The sequence below is a fragment of the Ascaphus truei genome, chromosome 4, assembly GCF_040206685.1.
Source record: "Ascaphus truei isolate aAscTru1 chromosome 4, aAscTru1.hap1, whole genome shotgun sequence".
In the NCBI taxonomy this organism is placed as follows: domain Eukaryota; kingdom Metazoa; phylum Chordata; class Amphibia; order Anura; family Ascaphidae; genus Ascaphus; species Ascaphus truei.
The window spans coordinates 144,413,616-144,439,848 of NC_134486.1; the positions used below are offsets into that span (position 1 = coordinate 144,413,616).

General features: G+C 46.8%; 1 long non-coding RNA gene across 1 annotated transcript in view; it reads right to left on the reverse strand.

Annotated features, from left to right (window-relative positions):
• Positions 1 to 211: 211 nt before the first annotated feature.
• LOC142493118 (uncharacterized) overlaps positions 212 to 26,233 on the reverse strand; it is a 51,625-nt gene continuing 25,603 nt past the window's right edge. Inside the window, exons 2-3 of the long non-coding RNA XR_012800989.1 lie at positions 725 to 895; positions 212 to 455 (exon numbers count right to left, since the gene is read on the reverse strand). This is a non-coding gene — a long non-coding RNA (uncharacterized LOC142493118). The remainder of the gene's footprint in view (positions 456 to 724; positions 896 to 26,233) is intronic.

The following is a 26,233-nucleotide window of genomic DNA, read 5'->3' on the forward strand; positions in this document are numbered from 1 at the left end:
GAGGAAACGGTGGTCTTCAGTGATGCCCTGGAGTCATATACTGTGTTCATTGAATTATGGGTGAGGTTCATCAACGATATTTTATGGGGAAACTGGAAACTACTATATTCAGAAAAAGTACTACGACAAACAGTCTACTTAGAGCAGGGAGCCAACATCCCAAACATGTGATTAAGGCGATTCCAACAGGCCAATATTTACGCCTACGGCGTAATTGCTCAAAATGTGAAAAACCAAATGTGTTAACAAAAGGACGGAGCTGCCAAAGGCTTCCCACAATGCAAGTTACCTCCAACCTGCATACAATAGTATGGTGAAGAAAAAAGGATACCTGGTGCTCAAAATTACACTGTGTCCATAGGAAACAAAACAGTCTCTTGAAAATCCCCCAGAGAGTCCAAATCATGAAGTTGATGTCGGAAGGTTTTCTTCACTGCTGCAACGTCCCAATCTACCTGGAATTGATAGAAAAGCACACCATTGCGCAGTATTCCTGGTCTTAATAGCTTCCCTTTACACAATATAGGTCCCAATGTAGACTATGCCTACTTACAGGAATGACTCTTTCTGGATACAGTTGAGACAATCTGTGCTTTAACCCCTTCCGTGTCCACTGGTACCACGAATACCCAGAGTACTTCCTTTATCCCTTGAAGCTCCGTGGTTCAAGGATCCCCCATACCACATGGACCCCCAGAGAGAAAGAAGCCTAAAATACACTTACATGCACTCACATATATACATGTGGTTTAAAACATCATGAGGATGCCGTCCGCAGATTGTAATGGTACTCCCTTGACTCCTCCGGTTGAGATCCGCACTCTCACTGCTTCTCCCCAGCCGGTCTGACACGCCTGTGTCCCTCACTTGTTTCTAAGGGACACTTAGCAGTGGCCTAAACAGAGATCGAAATTTTATGAGTCATTACTGACACCAGTGAACTCTCTTCCCATGAGCGCTAAAGGCCATGTCTGTACATACTGTGCTATATGTATGCACACACAGCTGTCTCTTACACATACTAATACTCCCTGTTTTTCCATCCCTATACACCAATAGGGACCACATAGTATCCACACACACTTTTAGTTGTGCTACAATCTCTCACATTTCCACACCCACCCACACCATTTATATCCACTCCCACTCCACACACACCTTTTGTAAAGCACTGTATATACTGTGGGCTCTTCATTCATTTATATTCACACAGATACACACACACACTCTTACATCACTTGCTTTCAGGAACCTTTTGACACCTCTAGCCATAAAACACATCCACACCAGGGGAAGGACCAGCACAGATAACATTCCAATAGACACTGTTGTTAAGTATACCTTTTGCTTGCTTCATTCATTGAACCATCACCGGAAGAAGAGATCAGTGTATCTCGAAAGCTCGCACAAATAAAAGCATTTCATTAGCCACAGAACGGTATCATCTATTTATTTTTTGATTATTGAAGCTCGGTTAACACGGTACTGATACCTCTACATGTATATATATATATATATATATATATATATATATATATATACACACACACACACAATCACTGTCTCTAGGTGCTGGAATAGGGCAGCAATGGGACTTTCCAGCGTACAGAGTGTTAATTTCCCCTAGAGTGCAGCTGCAGATAATCAGGATGAACTGCTGAATAAACAAGGAAGTGTTTTAAGGCAGACACAGTGAGCTGTAGAAACAGAGTGGGGGAGCGTGAAACCTGGAAAAGAGATACACATATACAGTAGTCAGTAGTGGTCCTATAATAAAAATTCCTGAATAAACATATGTTATGGTGTGTACAGCTATGGATACAATGGTGAGGAATGGTGACGAAGCACGTTACCAGTGCGAAATGCGTTGTTCGATGAGTGTGGACCATTTTGCTGTACATACCATACCATATATTTATTCAGGAATTTTTATTATAGGACCACTACTGACTATTGTATATGTGCATCTCTTTTCCATGATTTGCGCTCCCTGTCACGGATGCTCCCCACAAACTGGACTAGACCGTGAAGCTGAGGTGGGGATATATAGAACCGCCATCCTACAACCGCAAGGGCAGGTCCGGTAAGCAGAGTTGGTGTTGGTTAGCCGGGTCAGGGTAGGAGAGTGTGGGATCGTAGAAGTACTTGCCGTAGTCAGGAGTGGAGAGATCAAGAATAGTCGAGGTCCAAAGTCAAGGTCGAGGAAAGGAGAGAGGAGAGATCCGGTAGGCGAGTCGAGGTCCAAGGATGCCAGAGGTCAGAGGTCCGGTTCCAGGCTGGAGTCTAGGTACACAGGCAAAAACCAGCAACAGAACAAAACAGCATCAGCTAGTAGCAAGCACACGGAACAAAGTCTATGCTCAGCAATCAGCATAGGGCTGATTGGGTATATATGAGCACCAGGAGCCAATAGGAGGATTCCCCAAAGGTGGTGTCAGCGGTATGTGGAGCGCTGATAGGAGGAGGCAGGATGAGGGACAGGTGTGAAGGTATTAGGGAGATCACTATGATCAGGTGTAGGTCTGCGTGTGTGCGCCGACGGGAGGGTGAGATAGCAGGTGCATTCCCGAGATAGGTGTCAGATGAGAGAGGAGACCTGCCGCAGCTGCGCGTATGCATAGGAGGAGACGCATGCGCATCCTGGAACCCGGTGGTGGCCATGGCCTGGGATCGGACCCTCCGCACGCTTCTCAATGACGGCGTGGGAGCGTGCGTGCCTCTGCCCAGACCGGGCGCAGCGGACGGCAAGGAGGGAAACCGTGAGTCCCTAACACTCCCCCACTCTGTTTCTACTGTTAACCTAAGGATCGTGGGAGATTCTACAACGGTTTGAGCTGCGACTCACTTCTCGTGCCAGTATCATACATTTTATGTACTTTTTATTTCGGCTTTATCCCGTTGTGTTATACGTTTCCCACATAACATTATTCTAGTTTGGGAACCGCCCCAGTTTTTCTCGCAGACACAGGGAGCTGCCATGCTGAGAGAGACTGCTGTTCACAGAGAAGGGGGACATAGAAGAGTTCTCCCCAGCTGTGGAAGCTGGCACAGTCCCCTAGACCTGTTGGACGGTGGTCGCGGAGTCTCCTGGGATTGCCTGGGTCTTAATCCCAGGAAGAGGAAGGAAGGACACGAGACCATGCTGAAGCGGGAAGTCCTGTCCTTAACATTAGACTTACAGAGGAAAGATTCTCTGAGCTCTCGTGGGGCTGAGCTCTGTAACAGTGCTCACCACAAACAAGACTTAGACCGTAAGGCTGAGGTGGGGATACAGATAACCGCCAACCTACAACCGCGAGACCCGGTCCGGCTTGTCGAGTCATGGTCGTGTTGCCGGGTCAGAGTAGGAGAGTGTGGGTAGGTCGAAGTACTTGCCGTAGTCAAGGGTTGGAGAGGAGTGGTCGAGATACGAGCAGACTGCTCCTGAGGAAGCTGTTTGAGAACAGCGAAACGCGTTGAGCCAAGCCTGTAGTCCACCACAGTCCTGCTGTACGTGAAGACGTGTGAGGTGCCTGCTGTTTATACCAGCGATCGGCTGAGACTCATCTCCCCTGCTCTCCACCGGATGTCATCACCCGTGCTGCCGGAAGTGACGTCAGACGCCATACCGCGACGGGGAGGTAGAAGCTAAGGGAAGACATCCAGCCAGCCAGCTCACCATCGCCAAAAAAGCCCTCTACTGTCTCACGAAACTGCTACGTGAATATCTTTCAAGTACTTATTGTAAGTACGTTTGTGCACCTTGCTTGATGGGATAAAATCTGTACTTTGTGATCTATACTATGGTCCGTCTCTCTTTCCTATGCTATTCTGCGTGAATCTGAGCTGTTATACCTTGAGAGTATCCCGCATGAAGTTATCTACTATCAAGTTCCCCTCTCTGTGTTAACCCTACACCTACATCATCCTGACAGAGTCAGACCACTGCCTGCTTAAATCTTACCTGCTGTAAGTAGGAATTGCTTTTGAGCCAAGATTCACCCATTCCCTTTTGCCTTAATATACTGCACTATTATTGTGTATATTTTTATTTTTTGGGTGTGTTCCTGAGAATACCGCTCCCTTCCCCCCCCCCCCCCCCCCCCCCCGTGGATCAAGACTACTTATGTAAGGAATCTGTACATTATTCCTTGGAAGGTGGAGAAGTGTGTTCTTCTGGGATACACACCACTCTTAAGTATTGCATTCTGTTATTGCACTTGATTACAATAAGGTGTCTATTAGCGCCGGTACAAGTCATTTGGTTGCTCTAAAATTGATTAGAGCATCAAAAGAAGATGGCGGAATCACAATACGGGACATAGTGGAGCCCTGCGGGATCGGGAAAAGAAGAGCCGAGTGATCGGGGAGAGGAGTAGGAGCGGAGGGAAGAAAGAAAGAAGGCCGGTCAGGGTTGGGGTTCGACATGAGTGATGGGACAGGGAGATAGGGGGAAATTGAGAGGGTAATAAGGGTTCTGCAGCGTAATAATGACGGAAGGTCTATGCATGTGAGACAAGGGAGGTGGGGTAGGGGGGGATGAGTGCATGAAGGGCTAGTGGGAACTAGAGTATATGGAGGTGGAAAGGTTATAGAGAGCTAGGTTATAAAGGTTGGAGCAAAGAGTGAGGGTATGAGGGGTTCGGATTCGCAGGGGGGTCGTCTCCAGTGAATCTTAAGTGTGCAGTGAAGGGAGGATTATTGGCCTGAGCTGGGGAGATTGCGGTGAGCTCAATACATTAAATGGGTGCATTATTAACACCAGCAATAGGAAGAGTGTAGGATGCACAGGTCTGTTAACACAGAAAGCTGGGGTGTACGGTTACACAGACAAATAAGGCTGCATAGTTAGTAGGGAGCACAGTGCCATCTCACAAGGATTTCAGGGCTTTGCTATAACATTCCTCACAAATACACTGTTCACTACAGATGAGGGGTCACAGTGGAATTAGTTATTTGGGAGCCCAGGTCAGAAGATGCTCCTCTATAGACCGCTCCAAAGGGTATCCTCACCGGGGAGGAAAGATAACAGCGGGCACGGCAGCGCAACAAATTAGCAAAGGCTGGACTGTGCTGAAAAAACTTTATTCTTGCATGGATATTAAAAAGAGTGAGGGGAAGGCACCCCCCGCAACTCTAACGCGTTTCAGCCCTAAGGCCTTTGTCAAAGAGTGAAGATTACTTGCTGTCATGCGTCCTGAAGTACTGAATGCACCCGGAAGTGACGTCACTCTACCGGTGCCTGCAAGATCTCCCGAGACATGTGAATGGAGTCTCCACACCTGGTAAGTGTAAACGCACCCGTGATGAATCAGTACTGGAGGCAGAGACAGTAAAGGCAAATGATTTGCCAATGAGACAACACTTAACTTAATCACACATATGTATAAGTAATTCAAAACTTAATTAACAACTTAATTAACAAGACAATACTCACATAGCCTATAGAGGGAGGCATGATGACAAAATATATGCTAAGAAACATGATGAACCTCTAACCTTTAGCTAGTGAAAAAAATATATAATAGTAATAAAACTATTGCAAAAACGCGTGCAATAATGAATTAATTAAAATCAAGTAATAGCAGGGGAATGGGGTACATAGAACTCTAAATTCATTCAAATAACTAAATGTCATATATAATATATTATTCAGTTCTATGGAGACTTTAAGTTAAATTCCAAATAGGACACAATCTACACAAGAGTTTTTAAAGAAACTGAACAACATGTATATAAGCTTATAACAATTTTTAAAAATCAGTGTGACTTATTTGCTTCATCTGTTACCTTTGTAGGATTCTGGAACATTTGTTTGGTAACATTTGAGTATATTCTAATATAAGAAACAGATAAGTTTGTTGCAGGTTGCCATAAATTTCAAAGACATCATTCCAAAGAAGGAAACGAAGGAAAGAAAAATAAGAAGGCAAGGGGACGAGGGAACAAGAATAATAAACAATAAACAATGGTATACCATGACATAAATTGTTTCTTCATTCAATACACAGTAGGCTAATCAGTTCTTTCAACAATACTTCACTATCCTATATGGATGATAGTGTTTTACCATACAATGAGCAAGTTGGTTAATGACTAATTTTTAATACTTTTTAATACTTCAACGCCTATTTTACAGAGGATGGGGATCGAAGTAATGAAATAATTAGCAAGATAACCAAACAGACCAGAGATTTCCAGGGGCAAAACACATCAAAGGAAATGCTTAATCTCCCAGTCAATGTTGATTCCTTTTGGTGACATTGTATCCATTGTAAAAATCCAGAACATTTCCTTTTGATTAAGGATGTTCTGTCGGTCACCTCGTCTGACTGGGGGTGGGATATAATCTATCCCACTAAAGGTGAGCAAATTTATATTGCCCATGGGGCATTCTAAGAAGTGTCTTGCCACCGGAAATCTCTGATCTTTATTTTTTATACTTCTAATATGTTCCATTATACGTTGTTTTAATGGGCGTATTGTTCTTCCTATGTAGCTCTTGCTGCAACCACACATTAAAATATAGATGACAAAGTTGGTATTACATGTAATAAAACTCTTAAGCTTTATTTTGTCTTTACTGATTTTTGAATGTATTGCTTTAATGGGTTTAGCATAGCTACATACCTTGCAAAAGCCACATTTGAAGAAACCTGTAGGTGGAATAAAACCTTTGGTTTTAAGCAAGGGGTTAGAAAATAGGCTTGGTGAGACATAACCTGACAAGGTTTTTGCTCTCTTAAAAACAAATTTAGGTAGTTTTTCAATATATGGTTTTAGCTTATTATCTAGACTTAAGACATTCCAGTGTCTAGCTATAATGGTACAAATTGAGTTGGCTTGTCTGCTGTGCTGAGTGACAAAATATAATGGTGTTTTTCCAATGTCTCCTCTAGTTTTAGTACGTTTTTTTAACAAATCTGTTCGTGGAGTATGATAGGCATGTTCAAAAGCTTTCTGTAGGTCGAATTCGTTATATCCCCTAGAACCCTAGAGGCCAATTGTTTAGATTGATCCAAAAAATGATTTTTTTTCGGAGTATATACGTTTTAATCTTAAAAATTGCGCCTTTGGGATACCTCTAATCAAAGACTTAGGGTAACCACTATCCGCCTTCAAAAATGTATTTCTCGAGTTTGGTTTCCTAAATATGTCCCATTGAATACACTGATTAGAGTCAACATACATTAGCAGAACTAAATATTCAATTTTTTGAGCATCATATAAAAAAGTAAAATGTAAATTGTAATCGTTATTATTTAAATGGTCCACAAATTCCGTCATGGACCTCATGTCACCTTCCCAAATCATAAACAGGTCATCTATAAATCTACGATAAAAAATAATATTATTACGGAAAGGATTAACATAACTAAAAATGTGCATAAACTCCCAATAACCCATAAATAAGTTTGCATATGATGGTGCAAATGAAGTGCCCATTGCTGTGCCTCGTGTCTGTAAATAAAAATGTGAGTCAAATAAAAAATAATTATGTGTTAGTAAAAATAAAATGGATTCAATAATAAATGTGGATTGTGCACGTGATAATTGTGAATAATTCAAGAAATGTTGAACTGCAGTGATACCATGTGTGTGATCAATAATTGTGTAAAGGGACGTGACGTTTAAAGTAACCCAAAGGAAATTGGGAGACCAAGTGAACTCTGAAAGTGAATTAAGCAAATCTGTTTAGTCCCGGAGATATGACGGAAGTTTGTGGACCAATGGCTGTAAAAAAATATCAATGTATCTGGACAAACCATCTCCCAAAGATCTAATACTCGCAACTATTGGTCGAACCAGGAGGGTCGACCAGAGATTTATGGATCTTTGGGAGATGGTGAAAAATGGGGATAACCGGATGATCAACGCAAAGAAAGCTTCTTTCTTTGTGACTCAGTATCTGCAGAATTACACCAAAATCTAGAATGTTTTTAATTTGTGCCATAAACACGTCTGTTGGATCAGACTTCAATATCATATATGAACCCTTGTCCTGTAATTGTCTGAGGGCCTCAGTTCTGTATTTAACACTATTCTGAATAACAATGGCACCCCCTTGTCGGCATTTTTTATGATCAAGTTTTTATTTTTCATGAAACTCTGAATACTAGAATGTTCTTGCTTGGTCAAATTATTGCCGCAATTGGGGGTGAAATTGTAACCCCTTGCCAATAATAACAGATCCCTCTCAACCAGCTTTTCAAAGGTCGCTATATGTGGGCCCTTCATGTAAGATGGATAAAAATTAGACCTACTCTTTAACCCTGAATCTTTTGATCCTATCAAGAATGACAAAGCAGAATCACCCTCCTCTTCTATAGCTTGCTCATCCAATAAGCTATTCATGTCGTGCAATGTGCACAATTCATGAAATGAAGTTAAATCATCTACTGTAGAATTAAATTCCAAAGGAGATAGATTCAAGTTATGTATAACATCAGGAGGGGTGGTCATGAGTGGGTTGTCTAACTCTAAATTTTCAATTACATCCTCTCTATGAAAAAACTTTTTCAATTCCAATTTTCTAACAAAACATTGTAAGTCAATAATTGTATTAAACAATTTAAAGTTTTCAAAGGGGGCGAAGTTTAGTCCTTTGTTGAGTAGTGACATCTCACTCCCTGAAAGGGGAACTCCAGAGATGTTAATGACATTATCTGGTTGATCTATGTGTATTTCTTTCTTTTGGAGACTGCGCCCTCGTCTCTTTGAGCGCCTTGTCCTTGATCGTTTTTTTGACCAAAAAGTGAAGGTGTATATCTTTGTTCCCTTTGTATACCTTGGCCATATTCAGATTCATGATCACTGGAATGTTCATATTGATTGGAAGCTTTATTGGTAGAAAAAGAAACTCCATGAGAGCGATAATCGCAATCTGATGCATCTGAGAAACTAGATTGTTCACCTGATTTCTTTTTTAATATAGATGGACGTGGAGTAGATTTATCTTTAGGCGCCTGTGGATTATGTTGTTGATTCTTTTGTTTGGCTTTTTTATGAGGTGTTTTTATACTTCTAGTGGGCCACTGTGGTTTCTGCCACACATAAACCTGGCCTCTTTCATAATCCAGGCGGTCCCGGTCTAATTTTATTTGTTTCTTTCCATGATCTCTTTGTCAAGTTTGGTTATGTTTGGATATAAAAGTTTGTCATTACTGACAAAATTTGGCATATTTTCAAACTTGTCAAGTTGATCCTGGAGTTTCTTTATATTATCCAATACCATAGTTTTCTCTGTTATTTTTGTTTGAATAATCAATTCCATCAACTTCATTGAACAAGAGTCCAGTATTTTAGTCCAATTTCCTACAAATTCTCTGCTTTCAAAACAAAAACATGGTGTCTTTTTAATTCTTAACCCCCTTGGAATTCTTTTATTACACACATAATTTTCCAAGGAGGTGATTTCCCACCACAGTTTGATTTTTTGGCTGAGAAGCTTTTCCAGGGTTACAAAATATGAAGATAAATTCATCTTGTCATCACATAAAATTTATTTTGCATCACTGAAAATGTAGGCTGCTTGTTTAGAGCATCCAGTATTATCTGAGCAACTTGCTACATAAGCTGTTGATCGTGGAACAGTATCAGAAATCTCTTCATAATCAGAAAAGGCCATAGTATCCATAATGTGACTAAACTAAGCACTCTTGATGTTATCTATAACACTTGTGAAGAATGGAAAAATAAAGTCCATAATATATCAAATGATCCAATTAGGAACAATCCCCATCAGCAGAAAGAAAAATCCATGACTTTATATATGAAGATTAAAATAAGCCAACAGTCCAGCCAATGAAAAAATATATGAATAAATATATAAGTGGATGCTCGAGCTCCTAGTGTCAATAAACATATAGAGAGAATATTGAGGTTTTGAGGTCCCATCAATCAATTGAGGTGACCTCAAAACCTCAATATTCGCTCCAGAGGGTGACTGGAAATATAAGGTGGCCTAATCTAGTTGCTGCTACCATATATTAGTGATTGGTTGGGTATATATCTAGTCTAAAGTAAGTCAACCATCTTAAGATAAGGTTTGAAAGTTGACGGTGAGGGTTCTAATCAGCAGCGGTCCAACTTTAAAAAATAAAATATATATATATATATTTGGGGCACGGGGTTACTTACAGTAGATCGGGGGGGATCCAGCTAAAGGCGTAGGAGGGGTTCTAGAAGGGGGGATATTAGAAGATTGGGTAAGTTTATTAGAGATTAGTAGAATGAAGGTATGCTTAACATGGGTGTTTTTTGCTTACATTGCAAGTAAAAGAATAAAGACTTTGTACGCCGGAGCACCGTCACCCTGATTGTCGGCATGCGCTGGCAACCCAACGAGCTGGGCCTAACTCAGCTCGCGGGTAAAGACCTATGTTCATCTGCAGCCTAAGTCCTTGGGCCCAAGGTTGTGTGGGCCCAGGGAAGTTCTGCTTCCCTAGGGCAAAGGAGCCTAGGTCGCCTATGACCATAACAGGCTCTGGTAGTTTGGTTTATCAGTTGATGTCTTTTCTGTCCTGTCTTCCCTATTGTGTGTCCCCTTCCCCATCCCCCATCCCGACCAGGAGGGCGAAAGAGTTGCAGTAAGAAGCACATAGAGAAAATGGATCTGGGGCTCCCAACGGCATCAGAGGGTGAGAGCGGACGGGGTAAGAGTCTAATTACAAATACACATGGCGGTAAATTTAATCTCCCATAATGTGATGGGCTTTAACAGCCCACACAAAAGGCGCATCACCTTTTCTGAATATAAAAAGAGGAAGGCAGATATACTATTCCTTCAGGAAACACACTTTAGTGTGTAAAATTGCCCTAAATTTCTAGACAAAAATGTTAGACAAATTCACTTCGCATCCGCGAAAGAAAAAAAAGGGACTGGCTATTTTATTTCACAATAAAATGCCCTTTAAATTAGAACGGATAAAGAGAGACAAGGAAGGCAGATTCCTAATTATAATAAGCATGATTCAAATTAGACTGGATAGCCCGGGAGCACATTGGAAGCTTAATGAATCTATTATTAAGATCCCTGAGATAGCACGATCTATCAAAGAAGAGTTAGTGCAATTTTTCAGAATGAATAGGGATAGCATGAGCTCTCACACAACCCTGTGGGAGGCTCACAAGGCCACTCTCAGGGGAACTTTAATAAACATAGCGGCCGGTAGGTAAAAAAAAGAGATATGCAAAAATAAATCAACTAAAAACGAAGCTTCACGAGCTCTCTATTCTACATAACAGGACTGGTAGAGAGGAGATCTTGCAGGAGTTAAAAGATACAAAGGAACAGAATGTGCACTACTACAGTACCATAATAAATGTAACGCATACATAATAAACCTATATAATACAGGTGATGCACCCTGGAGTAAATGACTACACTGTAAACAAGAGAGAAAAGACCCAGGGGTGTCTTCGCGCACCGTCTCCCACTCTACCTCCTTTTCCAGACCTCAACATTGTGACCAGAAGCAGTGTGACGGCAGTGTGTGGCAGCAAGTATCAGAATTAGTGCCTTTATTACGAACATTGTGTTTGTGCTATCTGGAGTCAATACCGCTGCTATAACTATTCAGGGCAACAGGACTCTCTGGGACTCTGCAGCTGCTACTTCCCCTCTCTGGCTAGGCTCGGCTTACACCGCTTTGTTTTCTGGTTTAGAGGAGTTTAGAGGGGTGATATTTGTGACGGTAGGGGTTGCTGTCATCACAAAACTGTTATGAAGCCCAGCTAGCTACCCCTAAATCTATCTAATTTAGCCACCATTGTAAGGCTTATTTTGGCCCAAAGGTATTTAACATCTGGGGAAGGACAGGGATGTGCAAATGTATTTCAAAGCCTGTATTTGTTATTACCTGTAAATGCAATCCCACAGTTTAGTGAATCACTATTCTTCTGTGCTTTGAGTGTCAGCTCTACCAGAAGGCAAATGAGATATTCCATTCTTACTATAATGTCTATGTTGAAGATTTCTATAGAATTGATAGGATTAGGGACAGCTAGGTGTCGGGACTTCTGGGGGGAGGTGAAAGGCTGATATTCAGGTCTGGGAGTAAGCACGCACATGTATTGTACAGACTGATTAATCAGGGATGGGTTTTAGCATGCCCTCTGGCTGTTGTGGCCCAAACTCAATCAATGTCCAGCAGCCTCCTCCTATGTAAATTATAGCCACAGAGGGATATATAAAGGGGTGCTGCTGATCGGAGAAGCAGTTCTACTCTGGGAAGGAGAGTGGAGGTCTACTTCCAGGGAGACACTCTAGGATAGAGTGTGGAGATCTGCCTTCAGAGACCATCTGAGAGGCAGAGAGACGTTCTGTAAAGGAGTTTGATATTTATAGTGACCAGCTGGAGAGATATCTCAGAGGGGCTGCTGTGTATGATCAGCACTCTGAGATCCTGGATGAGAAGCGGACAGGACAAGTCTTCTTGAAGCAGGCCCCTGCACCTAGCGAGGCTAGAGTCCACTCCCCAGGCCCCCAGTTGGTATTGTATTGTGTTTTGTACATCTTTGTTTGTCTGCTGGCATGCCAGAATACACCCCATTTTATTCTACAACTTTGTCCTGTCTGGTGCTAGTGATCCCGGTGGTTTTGGTGTTAAAGTACTGGTCATCCGTGACAATATTTACATTGTATTGTATGTCTTTATTTATATAGCGCCATTAATGTGCATAGCACTTCACAGTAGTAATACACGGGGTAATCAAATAAATAACAGATAATATAAATAACAGATCATGGGAATAAGTGCTTCAGACATAAAAGTAACATTAAGGAAGAGGAGTCCCTGCCCCGAGGAGCTTACAGTCTAATTGGTAGGTAGGGAGAACGTACAGAGACAGTAGGAGGGAGTTCTGGTAAGTGCGTCTCCAGGGGGCTAAGCTTTATATCATGTGTCCAGTATTATCCACAGTGCTATTCATATGCTTGTTTAAGCAAGTGTGTCTTAAGGTGGGTCTTAAAGGTGGATAGAGTGGGTGCTAGTCGGGTATTGAGGGGAAGGGCATTCCAGAGGTGCGGGGCAGTCAGTGAGAAAGGTTTAAGGCGGGAGAGGGCTTTAGATACAAAGGGGGTAGAAATAAGACATCCTTGAGAAGAACGGGATGGTGTATAACGAGAAATTAGGGCTGAGATGTAAGGCGGGGCAGAAGAGTGTAAAGCTTTAAAAGTGAGGAGAAGAATAGTGCGAGATGCGGGATTTGATCGGAAGCCAGGAGAGGGATTTCAGGAGGTGAGACGCGGAGACAGATTTAGGAAAGAGCAGAGCGATTCTGGCAGCAGCTTTTAGGATAGATTGTAGGGGAGACAGGTGAGAGGCAGGAAGGCCAGACAGCAGGAGGTTACAGTAATCAAGACGGGAGAGAATGAGGGCCTGAGTCAGAGTTTTAGCAGTTGAGCAACAGAGGAATGGGCGTATCTTAGTGATATTGCAGAGGAAAAAGCGACAGGTGTTAGAAACGTTTTGAATGTGAGAGGAGAATTTTGAGAGAGGAGTCCAGTGTGACCCCTAAGCAGTGTGCTTGGGCTACTGGATGAATGATCGTACTTCCAACAGTAATGTGGAAGGAGGTAGTAGGGCCAGATTTGGGAGGAAGTATGAGGAGTTGTTTTTGCCATGTTGAATTTAAGGCGACGGAGGGCCATCCAGGATGATATAGCAGAGACATTCAGAAACTTTGGTTTGTACAGCATGTGTAAGGTCGGGTGTTGAAAAGTAAATTTGTGTGTCGTCAGCATAGAGGTGATATTTAAACCCAAGAGATGTTATTAGGTCACCTAGAGAGAGTGTGTACAGAGAAAAGAGAAGAGGTCCCAGGACAGAGCCCTGGGGTACCCCCACAGAGAGATCAATAGAGGAGGAGGTGGTGTTAGCAGAAGAGACATTGAAAGTACGATGGGAGAGGTAAGAGGAGATCCAGGATAGAGCTTTGTTACGAATACCAAGAGTATGGAGAATGTGAAGGAGAAGAGGATGGTCCACGGTGCCAAATGCTGCAGAGAGGTCGAGTAATATGAGCAGAGTGTAATGACCTCTGTCTTTGGCAGCATGGAGGTCATCGGTTATTTTAGTGAGGGCTGTTTCCGTGGAGTGAGCAGTGCGGAAGCCAGATTGTAGAGGGTCTAGGAGAGAATAGGTGTTGAGAAAATGAAGCAAGCGAGAGAATACAAGACGTTCAAGGAGTTTAGAGGCAAAAGGCAGGAGGGAGACAGGTCAATAGTTAGAAGGACAGGTAGGGTCAAGCTTGCCGTTTTTGAGTAATGGTATAATGGTTGCATGTTTGGAGGAAGGAAAGGTATCAGAGTGGAGGGAGGAGTTAAAAATGTGTGTGAGCGTAGGGATTATAGTAGGACCAAGAGGTTTTAGGAGATGGGAGGGAATGGGGTTAAGAGAGCAGGTGGTAGAGGGAGAAGAGGAGATCAACAGTGACACATCCTCCTCTGAGACCGTGGAAAAAGAGTCAAGGAAGGCAGGAGGAGAGTTAGGAAGAGGTGTAGGATGGGAGGAAGAAACAGATGGGATGTTCTGACGTATGGATTCCACCTTTTCCTTAAAATAGTCAGCAAAGTCCTAAGCGGAGATGGAGGAAGAAGAGGCAGCTGAGGGTGGTTTGAGTAGAGCATCAAAGACAGAGAAGAGTCGTCGTGGGTTAGACTTGTGTGTGTTGATTAGTGAAGAAAAGTAGGCTTGTTTAGCTTGCGAGAGGGCAGAGTTGAGACAGGATAGCATAAATTTGTAGTGAAGGAAGTCTGCGAGAGTATGAGATTTCCTCCAGAGGCGTTCAGAGGAATGAGTGGAGGAACGTAGCATGCATGTGTGGGAATTTAGCCGGGGTTAAAAGGGCGAGAATGGCAAAGAGAAAGCGGGTCATGTAGATCAAGAGAGGAGGATAAGGCAGAGTTGTAGTTCCTGACCAGGTTGTCAGGGTCTGTAGCAGAGCTGAGAGAGGAGAGGGAGGAGCGTAAAGTGGACTCAAAGTCAGGTAGGTGAATAGAGTGCCGGTTTCTGCAGAATCAGCGGGTAGATGGAGTTGGAGAAGGGGAGAAGCGAGATAGAGAGAATGAGATGAGGTGATGGTCAGAGAGAGGAAAGGGGGAAATGGAGAAATCGGAGAGAGAAGTTTTTAGTGAAAACCAGGTCGAGGTAGTGGCCATCCTTGTGGGTGCTGGCTGCAGTCCACTGTTGAAGGCCAAAAGAAGAGGTTAGAGAGATAAAGCGGGAAGCCCAAGGGAGAGAGGGGTCATCAATGTGGCAATTGAAGTCTCCAAGGAGAAGAACAGGGGAGTCTGAGGAGAGAAAGAAAGAGAGCCAGGATTCAAAGTGAGAGAGAAAGGCAGAAGGGGCATGAGTAGAGGAAGGTGGGCAATAGATGACCGCCACGTGGACAGGGAGAGGAGAGAAGATCTGGACAGTGTGAGCCTCAAAGGAGGTAAAAGCAAGAGAGGGAGGAATAGGAAGGGTTGGGTAACGGCAGAGAGAGGAGAGCAGGAGCCCCACACCTCCACCCCTGCCATCAGGGCATGGAGTGTGGGATAAAGAAAGGCCACCATAGGAGAGGGCAGCTTCCAGAGCAGAGTCAGACTGAGTGAGCCAGGTCTCAGTTATAGCAAATAGGAGCAGAGAGTGAGAGAGAGAAAGAAGTCATGCACAGAGAGGAACTTGTTAGAAAGGGAGCGTGCATTCCATAGAGCACGAGAAAGGAAGAGAAGAGGGAGGGTGGCAGGGGATGGGTATGAGGTTGGAGGGGTTGACACCAGGAGTAGAGGTTGCATTTGGCAGGCGAGGACGAGAGCATGTAGGAAAACGGCAGGGACCAGGATTGGGAGAGATATCCCCAGAAGCAAGGAGGAGAAGCATGGATAGAAAGAGAATGTGTGAGGATGATTTGTAGGGGTGTGATTTAGTGCAGGCAATATAGCTATGCAGTGTCAGAGGGCGCAGGTATGAAAGGAGTTCATGTGAACTCATAAGTGGTGAAGAAAGGAGAGATGGAGATATATGAATAGAGTTAGAGACATAATGAGCCTGGTAGAAGAAGTGTATAATTTGAGAAGAAGTGAGGCCACAGCAAAAATAAATGGTAAAGGCAGCATCACAGCAATGGTTAAGTTCTGGGAAGTGCAGTCAGGGATAGATAATATCCTCCTTTCCAGCGTTGTTCAAATGCAGGAATCAGGGCGAATAGGTGTTGTCCACTTCTTCTTCACTTCTTTTGAACTTCCTTTTAAACTTCAGTGTCCTGCCACTTACAATGTGCCACTTGGACATGTGCTGCAGGTAGACTGAAGCTGTTCTGACTGGGTTTATATGGGCCTAAGATTGTTTCAGTTGCATATACTAACATACACACAGCAAAGAGTTGAAGGAGACATGATTCAAATGTGGGATATTACCTGAGGAGAGTAGATGATCTTGCTATGATAAGAGGTCCTTCCTTTTAAACTTCAGTTGTCCTGTTCTGCCGCTTACAATGTGCCACTTGGACATGTGCTGCATAAATTTACACCGTATTATTTCACTTGCCACACATTTGCTCATTCATTTCCCGGACATGTTGCAGCGGATGTCGCTGTGTTTGATGACCCTAAGGGATTTTATTTATATATATATATATATATATATAACAAAAAGCAGCAGCCAGCACCCCCCTGAGGAAGGTCCTGCCTAGGACCGAAACGTTGGGTTTATAGTGTGCTGTTTTGTAACTGCTAATACATGTCTTTTTGCTTTATCTGAGTGTTGCTGCTTTTGTGCCTTTTCTTATGGGAAGACAGGGTTTCTATATATATATATATATATATATATATATATATATATATATATATATATATATATATATATATATATATATATATATAACGGGTATTCCACCCCACCCAATCTCATATATAGTGTGGGTGAGTAGAACATGTAGTGTTACCGGTGTGGTGCGTATACCTGCAGGCTCACAGGAGGTCTGAGCCTCCGCTAATGAGAGCCTGGGGTGAATCCTCTGGAACGGATCTTCTTGGTTCAGCGCCTCCACCTATGTAGGATTCTATGGAAATGTAGAATGACCCTACATAGGAACCCAATAAGAAAATACACACACAGTGATTATATATATATACTAAGGGCTTTACTATGAACATAGAGAATATCATAATCATTTACATAACCTCATAACCTGTGTCCCTCTCACGAGGAGACACTACCCGTGACGTCTCGCAGGACGTTTCCCCACCACTAGGTGATCGCACCCAGTGTCCAGTGAAACCCCCACACCCACTGTCCCGTACTCCTACGGAGATAGTCAATGGGTGACTGCGCAGTCACTAAAACCTCTAGGCCTGTTGGTGCACTTATATATTGATACCTTCCGAGCACTCCGATGCTCGGGACCGCAACTTTCTTCTAAAAGGGTCAGACGTCCGTCTGATCCTTTCCAGGTACTTCTGACGTGGACCCCAACGAGGGTCCCACCGCTCCACGGGAACTCAACCGTCTCTCGGTAACCTCACAGTCGCACGGGAACAGCAACTGCCGCTATCCCTTCCTATCACTAACTACTCCTAGAGTGACAGTAACCCTAACCTAGGGCCTGTCCCTGATGAACCGCAACCTGGGATGGCTTGGGGAAAACTACTAGGGCCTGCGGGGTAATAACCTGCCCCACTCTCCTAGCTACCCAAGTCCCTAATCCTCCCTATAACTAGCTACTCGCTACTCCTAACACTAACACGCCTGCAGCTGACACACAGCTCTCACCGTCCGCCTGCAGACACTCACACACACTGCATTCATTACATGCAGCGTCAACATGTAACACTCATACACCGCAGCCTGGAACCCGCAGAAATCACACTGCTCGCACGCTGTGCCTATTTGCCAGTGCGCACAGCACTACCCGCTGTGGCACTGCCAAACCTGCACCTTACATACACTAAGGGTGACCTCCCTATCTAGGGCCGTCCCTTCTCAGTTACCCACTAACCTAGTGGGGAGTTGGGGCCTACCTGGAGGGTGTGGGTACCTATCAGGATGCAGGAGCTGCACTCACTCCCTGCATCCTTCCTTCCCCTTCTGCTCCGCTGCTCCAACTGACTAACTCATGCAAAAGCCCGGGAAATGTATCTATATCCCTCCAGGGCAGTCCTACAGCCCTATTGGCTCCTATCAGGCACCTGGTGCCTGTCTCCCTATGCCTCCTGGGAATTGTAGTCCCGAGGCCCTTACTATAACATTGGGGCCGCGTGCGCTCCTCCGCTCTGCCTACACTAACTCCTAATGGCCGCCGCAATCTCTCCCTATGCTTCCCTACTCTCGCGCGACCTCCTAAGAGCTGCCTTAGCTCCCTACCCCTATCTGCGCATGCGCGACCTATCTGGGGCTCTCCTGCCCTCGCGCGATCACTGCGCATGCGCGACTTGAAGCGCAATGGCGGCGCCCTGCTCTGCGGCCGCCGGGACCTTAGAGACGCGATCGCGGCCTTAGCAACGGCCCGATCGCGTCCCCGGCAACCGGCCGCAGGCAGGAGAAGCCGCGCTGCTCCCTGCTCCAGCCCCCACCCTTGGAAGCAGCCGTCGGGTTGTTCAGTACCCACGATCGAGCTGCGCCAGGGGAGGGGGGTCTCCAGGAGCTGCTGGGGACCAGGGTTACATATATATATATATATACACACACATACACAGTTGTGTGAAAAAGAAAGTACACCCTCTTTGAATTCCATGGTTTTACATATCAAGACATAATAACAATCATCTGTTCCTTAGCAGGTCTTTAAATTAGGTAAATACAACCTCAGATGAACAACAACACATGACATATTACACTGTGTCATGATATTTTTAACAAAAATAAAGCCAAAATAGAGAAGCTACAGTATGTGTGAAACACTAAGTACACCCTTACTGCTTCCAAAGGAATTAAGATGCTAAGCAGCAGACAGGTGCTGCTAATCAAATGCCCTTGATAAATTGATCATCCGCAAGTGTGACCACCTCTATAAAAGCGGAAGTTTTAGCAGTTTGCTGGTCTGGAGAATTCAGGTGTGTGTTAACACAATGCCAAGGAGGAAAGACATCAGTAATGATCTTAGAGAAGCAATTGTTGCTGCCTATCAATCTGGGAAGGGTTATAAGGCCATTTCCAAATAATTTAAAGTCCATCATTCTACAGCGAGAAAGATTATTCAAAAGAGGAAAACATTCAAGACAGTTGCCAATGAGTGGACGTCCCAGCAAATTTAAAATGCCAGGAGTGGACATTCCAGCAAATTCACCCCAAGGTCAGACCGTGCAATGCTCAGAGAAATTGCAAAATACCCAAGAGTTACATCCAGGGCCGCCAACAGAAATCGTGGGGCCCGGGACAAACATTTTAAGCAGAGCCCCCCCCCCGTGTCGGCGGTATTGCCCGCCGCTCCCCCCCCTCCCCCCCCCAACCATTTCACACCTCACGAGCCCCCTCTCTTCCCCCCCCCCTTCCCATGTATTTCTCTCCCTTCTGTCTAACCCCATCTCACTCTCCAGCCTTGCATGTATTTCTCTCCCCTGCTTCTTACTAAGGCTGCGGCCCTGCCGGCGCTGAGCGTGCTCATGCTTGGAAAGCGCTCCAAGTATGCGCGCCGGGTGTCCTGGCATTTACGCAAGCACGCGCGGGGGGCATCGCGTATAGTTGAGTGCGCTAGAAAGTTAGTTTTTTTGTTTACATAAGCGCCGAGCACCAGTGAGTGTGTGTGCACGAGCACCGCATGAGCGGGGACTTACATATATCTGTATATGTAAGTGTAACGGTTTTTGTGAACCGGCCTGACCCACCCAATCTCACATTGGCCCCTGTGGTCTAACCAGTCCCCATTACAGTGTGATAGTGTCTGGTGGTGCACCTGTTGGCAACAGGACTCCTGAGTCTCCCGCATGATGGTGTATGGGGAGGACCCGTCCAGACAGGCAGCTGAGGTAGTGTGCTGAGTCCTACCTATATCCAGTGCAGCGCCTCCACCTCATCAGGGTCCCTTCGGTCACTTGGGGATGGTCCTGGCGAGGAACTCCTCTGTGGTGCTCCTCTCTGTACAATCACTTCACACATGTACACGAGAGGGTTTGTAATTAAGAGCATCTTTATTGGACGGTGGGCCATGCTGCCCTCCACAATGGGGTGTATTAGCCCTCCATTGTCACAGCACTTCCCTTTAAAAGGTATAGTTCGCCTTAAATAGGGATTCCCTATCCCAGCCGGGATGTCTTTACTCTGTGCCAGGTCCCTGGACACAGTCTTCTTATTCAGCTACTATAACATAACTCTTAACTGCTCCTACTCTTACTCCTCCTCCAGCAACACACCTAACTTTAGCTCAGTGCTGTGCCTTATGTACACTCTGGAAGCTGACACACCTCTGACATCACTAACCATGGAGTCAGAGCCTGTGACCACTCCCATCCATACATAGGGCACCTCACCAGGGTGTGAGGGCAAACCTCCATAATTACTGTTGGCATGCCCACACTTACCAGGCCTTACTGTCAGCAGGAGAGATGACTGTAGCCATTTTACATGACCGCTACATTCTCCCCCTGGTGAATCCCATCGTCCTCGCTGGGACCTAAATTTGCATACCTTCCTCCAGGAAGCACTGTAACACAAAACATAATTGTTAACATCACACAGATTTGCACAATACAACAGAAAAATGACTACAGTGACATCCCGCCAAGCCCGCCCCGACCAGCAGCCACAAGCCCGCGTAATGTCTCAGTACCCCCTAATAGTAGTGACTCGGGTCAGGTTTCCTAACCTCTCTACCACCCATGTCCAGGACCGTGACATGATAATGTCTAGGCAGTCCCCTCTCGGGCCTATAGGTCACCTTGTGTTTATATATGTTCCTCCCTATACTCCACACTCGCATCAGGTGATCTATCCTGTCCTCTGCCTTCCTTCCTGTAACTGCACTCCCCTTATTGACCAGATACATTTCAATGTTTTCCCTGAGCCACCCTTTTCTCTGTTTTCTTCTATCTCCTCCATGAGAGGTTCAGGGACGTAAGGGTACTCCAACCCGTGGGAAGACTTATATCTAGCCATTATGGCCCTTTCAGCTCTACTGATCCTGGTCAGCTCAGCATTGCCTGCCCGCCCAGGCAGCACCCATGACAGGGGTTCGTCAGGATCCACAGGATCTGATAGTGTGTCAGGACCCATGGGCTCTATCTCCCTGTGTTCTATCTTAATCCACCGGTCCTGCAATTCCCTATCTCGTTGCTCAGGGGTGAATTCTCCTTCGGCCCACCAAAAATCTACTACCTCCTCCCTACGGATGAGAAATTGCGTACGGTCCATCCAGGCTACATAGCCTTCAAAGAGTGGGGCCCACCACCGGTGTTCTTTGAAGCGGTGTGAATCCCCTGAGTCACTCTCGTCCGCATCCCCCCACGAAAATACCCCCGATGTCCGTGCCGACCGTGGTACGGACCACCGTGATGATCCCAGGGCCTTTTTCTCTGGTTTGTTGGTCGCAGGAGGCAACCACCGGCCTACCGCGGCCTTACCCAATTCTCCCCCACCCCGAGAAATGCCCTCTGTAGCGCAACTGCGCTCTCTTTCCCCAGTCCGTCTCTCCTCCTCCCCCAAAGGTACGTCCACAAGTTCTAGGCTAGGTGGGGACCCCGGGGAACAGGTGATGGGGGCAGGGGTTTTACCTAGGGCGTGGGGTTGGGCGTAAGGGCAAGCGAGGGGGCGCCACGAGGCTACGATCTGTTCCCGGCTGTCCATGGATTGATCCAATGAGGATAGCTCACCCTCCTCAGTCTGCGGTTCGCCCATCCAGCTCTTGGGCCCTTGAGGTGATCGGGGACCTTCACCCGATCGCCGAAGCGTCGCTGCTTCCTTCCCGTCTGTTCCGCCGTCGCCACCGGAAGTGATGTCCTCTCCGGAACCGGAAGTGCCGCCATCTTGAGTTGGACCCCCATGCGGGATCTCTTCCTCGATGACGACATCCGGAAGCTCCGCTGTCGTCTCCACCGGAAGTGGTGTCTTCTCCGCACGTGCGTCTTGTGCCTGGCACGGCCTTGTTTCCGCTACACCGTCTACCGGAGCAAGGTAAGTAAGTGGCCTTCTCTTACCATTCCGCAGGGGTGTAGGCGTCTCTCGCCCATCGCCGCCATATCCTGGGGCGGAGGGACTCCGTCTCTCGGCTCGCCGATCTGCAGGGGACGCCCTGCTTTCCAGGCTGCTACTCACGCCACGGGGTGTCGTCCTCCCCGGTTCTTTCCTGGGCCTTGATTTCACCTCCGCTAGCTCGCGGAGATCCTCATCTGAGTAGTCTCCCTTCCCCGACTTAGGGGTCACCGATCGGGGCGATAGTCTCTTTCCAGTTCGGTCGGGGGGTGACCCGACCGTCTCGGTTGCTGCTGACCCAGCCGATTTGATCGACTCCAGTCCCCTTTCTCCGGGACTTGCACGACTTATCCATAGTGCACCAGGGGACTCTGCGGCTCGCCTAGCCGTATCCCCCAGGGGGTCAGCAGGTTGTATCGGGATGAATGTTGGCATTGGCCGCAGATACAATGTCCCGCAGTGTGGGCAACGTGCCGCTGTATTAACAGTGCCTCCGGGCAGCCCCCATTGAAGGCAGAGCCCGACCACCGTCTCGGTGTTGGCCACCCTGACTACCAGTAGCCCGCCGGGTACCGAGTAGGGCTGGGTGGAGACCATAGTGCCCACAGTGGAGGAGCAGGCCATTCTTTTAATAGGGTCCACTTTCTGTATGGGTCTCTCCAGGTCAGTGGTTCCTCGCAACTGACTGGTAGAAGTTGCTGGGCCAGCCACTCCCTGCTTCGGCTCCTCCCTCCGCTGACATAGCTGGAACCCGCCCCCAGGGGTTGCAATAATGGGCGGATCCCACAGGGGAATAGCATGCCCCTTAATTAATGCCGCGCCTTTCTCAGTCCTGGTGGGCGCGGTCTGCGTTTTCACGCCAGTTTCCCCATCAGGGTGAGGTTCTTTTCCCGCGGCTAGTTCCCGCCTTCTCCTGGCAGCCGCCCTTTGTGCAAGGTAGCCATCCTTTTTGCACTGCATCTCCGCAGCCGGAACTACTTCTTGTAGTGGCGCCGTCTGGATATCAGTCCCTGGGCCCAGTGGGTGCATTCCCACAGGCCATAGTTGAAAGTCACTCCCCCTGGTGGAAATCAGGGGAGGGTCCCATAGACTAAGCGGTTGACTCAGCACAGGGGCCGAGTGAGTCACTGTCCATGAAGGCGCAGCCATAGCTTTCGCGCCATGCCCCCCATCAGGGCGGGGCTCTGCTGTTCGCGCCATTCCCGGCCAGCTTTTTGCAAGTCCTGTATCAGCCAAATTCTCTGCGACTGGCCCACGCGGTCTCCCTAGCAAGCGGGAGCCGACATTTTGGATAGCTTTTGAGTCCGAAATGTCAGTTTGTTTTCTTGATAAGGTAGCATTCATTTGGTTGCACGTCCACTGACATCCATCCTCACTGTGCTCCACCCCATTTATCACAATGTCCTCACACTCCTCAAGGGGGGCACCTCGGTGTCCCAGACAGGACAAAAACGGGGCAGCCACCGCCTTCGCTCCACTCCAGAGCAGATTAGTTAGAGACAGCTCGGCGACAGTTTGCTCTTCAGTGGGGCGCACGCCACGGGTGCCTTCCCCATCAGCCTCTGATCGCCATTTTGGGCTCTCCGCACCACGCGGATCCTCCATTCCTTGGGTTGTCACGCTCTCGTACCAATTATCGTACATGGGGCTCCGCTCTGCGGGGCAGCCACCACACCAGTACAATAAAGATTTGCTCAGATGCACCACCACATGTGTACCTGATCTAGGCTGGACTCATGTTGCACTACCTCAGGCTAGGCTCACTCTCTCAGTGTCTGCTGTGACTCCTTCCTCCCAGTCTGTGCTCCCTATGGTAAGTGTCTGGAATGGGCTAGAGTACTCTGGCTCTGCCATGCAGTACTTGGGGCGTCTAACTGTCTTGGTTAGCCTAGCGCAGACCCTCTCCAGGATTCCTGACCACGTTAACAGGCTATCCCTTCTGGCGTCCTACCAACTAGCACTACCTCAAAGTGACTCGGTCAGCTATAGCCCGGCTCCAAACCCCTCACTCCTTTCAGGCCCCTAGGTCGTCCCTGCGAACTGACAATACCCTGTCAGCCCCTGACCACACCTAGGTCCGTCCCTACGCAGCACAGAGTGGCAGCAGACACTCTCCCTGTTTCCCAGTGTGCCTAGCTAGAGCCTGTCCTGTTGACAGATCTGATCTCAGCAGCGCCTCCAAATGTAATGGTTTTTGTGAACCGGCCTGACCCACCCAATCTCACATTGGCCCCTGTGGTCTAACCGGTCCCCATTACAGTGTGATAGTGTCTGGTGGTGCACCTGTTGGCAACAGGACTCCTGAGTCTCCCGCATGATGGTGTATGGGGAGGACCCGTCCAGACAGGCAGCTGAGGTAGTGTGCTGAGTCCTACCAATATCCAGTGCAGCGCCTCCACCTCATCAGGGTCACTTGGGATGGTCCTGGCGAGGAACTCCTCTGTGGTGCTCCTCTCTGTACAATCACTTCACAAATGTACACGAGAGGGTTTGTAATTAAGAGCATCTTTATTGGACGGTGGGCCATGCTGCCCTCCACAATGGGGTGTATTAGCCCTCCATTGTCACAGCACTTCCCTTTAAAAGGTATAGTTCGCCTTAAATAGGGATTCCCTATCCCAGCCGGGATGTCTTTACTCTGTGCCAGGTCCCTGGACACAGTCTTCTTATTCAGCTACTATAACATAACTCTTAAATGCTCCTACTCTTACTCCTCCTCCAGCAACACACCTAACTTTGGCTCAGTGCTGTGCCTTATGTACACTCTGGAAGCTGACACACCTCTGACATCACTAACCATGGAGTCAGAGCCTGTGACCACTCCAATCCATACATAGGGCACCTCACCAGGGTGTGAGGGCAAACCTCCATAATTACTGCTGGCATGCCCACACTTACCAGGCCTTACTGTCAGCAGGAGAGATGACTGTAGCCATTTTACATGACCGCTACATAAGTAACCACGGTAAGCGCTGCCCGCTCAGCGCTAGCGGGATGCAGCCTTACTCCCTCTTTTCCTCACTCAACCCCTCTCTCCTCTCCCTCTGTCAATTACCCCATGCTCACTCATTCCCTCCCTCCCACAAGGTATATACCAAAAAACTTCCCACCCCCAAATACATAAAAAAAATACCCACCCCCCAAATATATACAACCTCCCCCTCAAATGCATACAATAAACCCACCTACCCAATAAATATATAAAAAAACAATACATGCAACCCCCCCATACTATCTATATATATATATATATATATATATACAAAAGAGAGAGAGACAGAGACAGATATATAGATATATAGAGATAGTTAGATATATAGAGAGATAGATATATACAGATAGATCTATAGAGATAGATAGAGAAAGAGAGACAGACAGACAGACAGACAGACAGAGAGAGATACAGTATTTAGAGAGATAGATATATAGCTTTAGAGGGAGATATATAGAGATATCTTATACTATATTAGTGAAAGCACTGTATGCCTGTCCGGTGTCCCTAGGGGAAATCTCATTGGTCCCTTGGGCCGCCCGCCCCCGCACACCTCTCATTGGCCTGAGGCGGAGTGACGGGCCACACACACACACACACACACACACACACACACACACACTAGGTAGGGGGGGGGTGTTACATACATTAGCTTGGGGCGCGCTCCCTTGGGGGGGCGCACGATTATGTAGGGGGGCGCGAGCAGCTTGCAGGGAAACCTGGGGGTGTTCCGTGCTGCTGCTTCTATGTCTGTGTCTTGCAGAGGGGGCGGGGCCAGAAGATCCGTGCTGCTGCTGCTTCTATGTCTGTGTCTTGCAGAGGGGGCGGGGCCAGAAGATCCGTGCTGCTGCTTCTATGTCTGTGTCTTGCAGAGGGGGCGGGGCCACAAGATCCGTGCTGCTGCTTCTATGTCTGTGTCTTGCAGAGGGGGCGGGGCTTCTCTCTGCACACAGACAAGCCCTCCTTCTCTTCCTGTCTACTTCCCGTTTTCAGCAGCATGGGGGGTTGGGGGATCGGAGCATGTCGCCCCCCCAGGTGAAATTGTGGACTGATTGTGTGTGTTGGTGGTGTTGGTGGTGGTGGTGGGGGGGGGAGTGATTGAGTGTGTGTGTGGGGGGATTGAGTGTGTGTTGGGGGTGGGGGGATTGAGTGTATG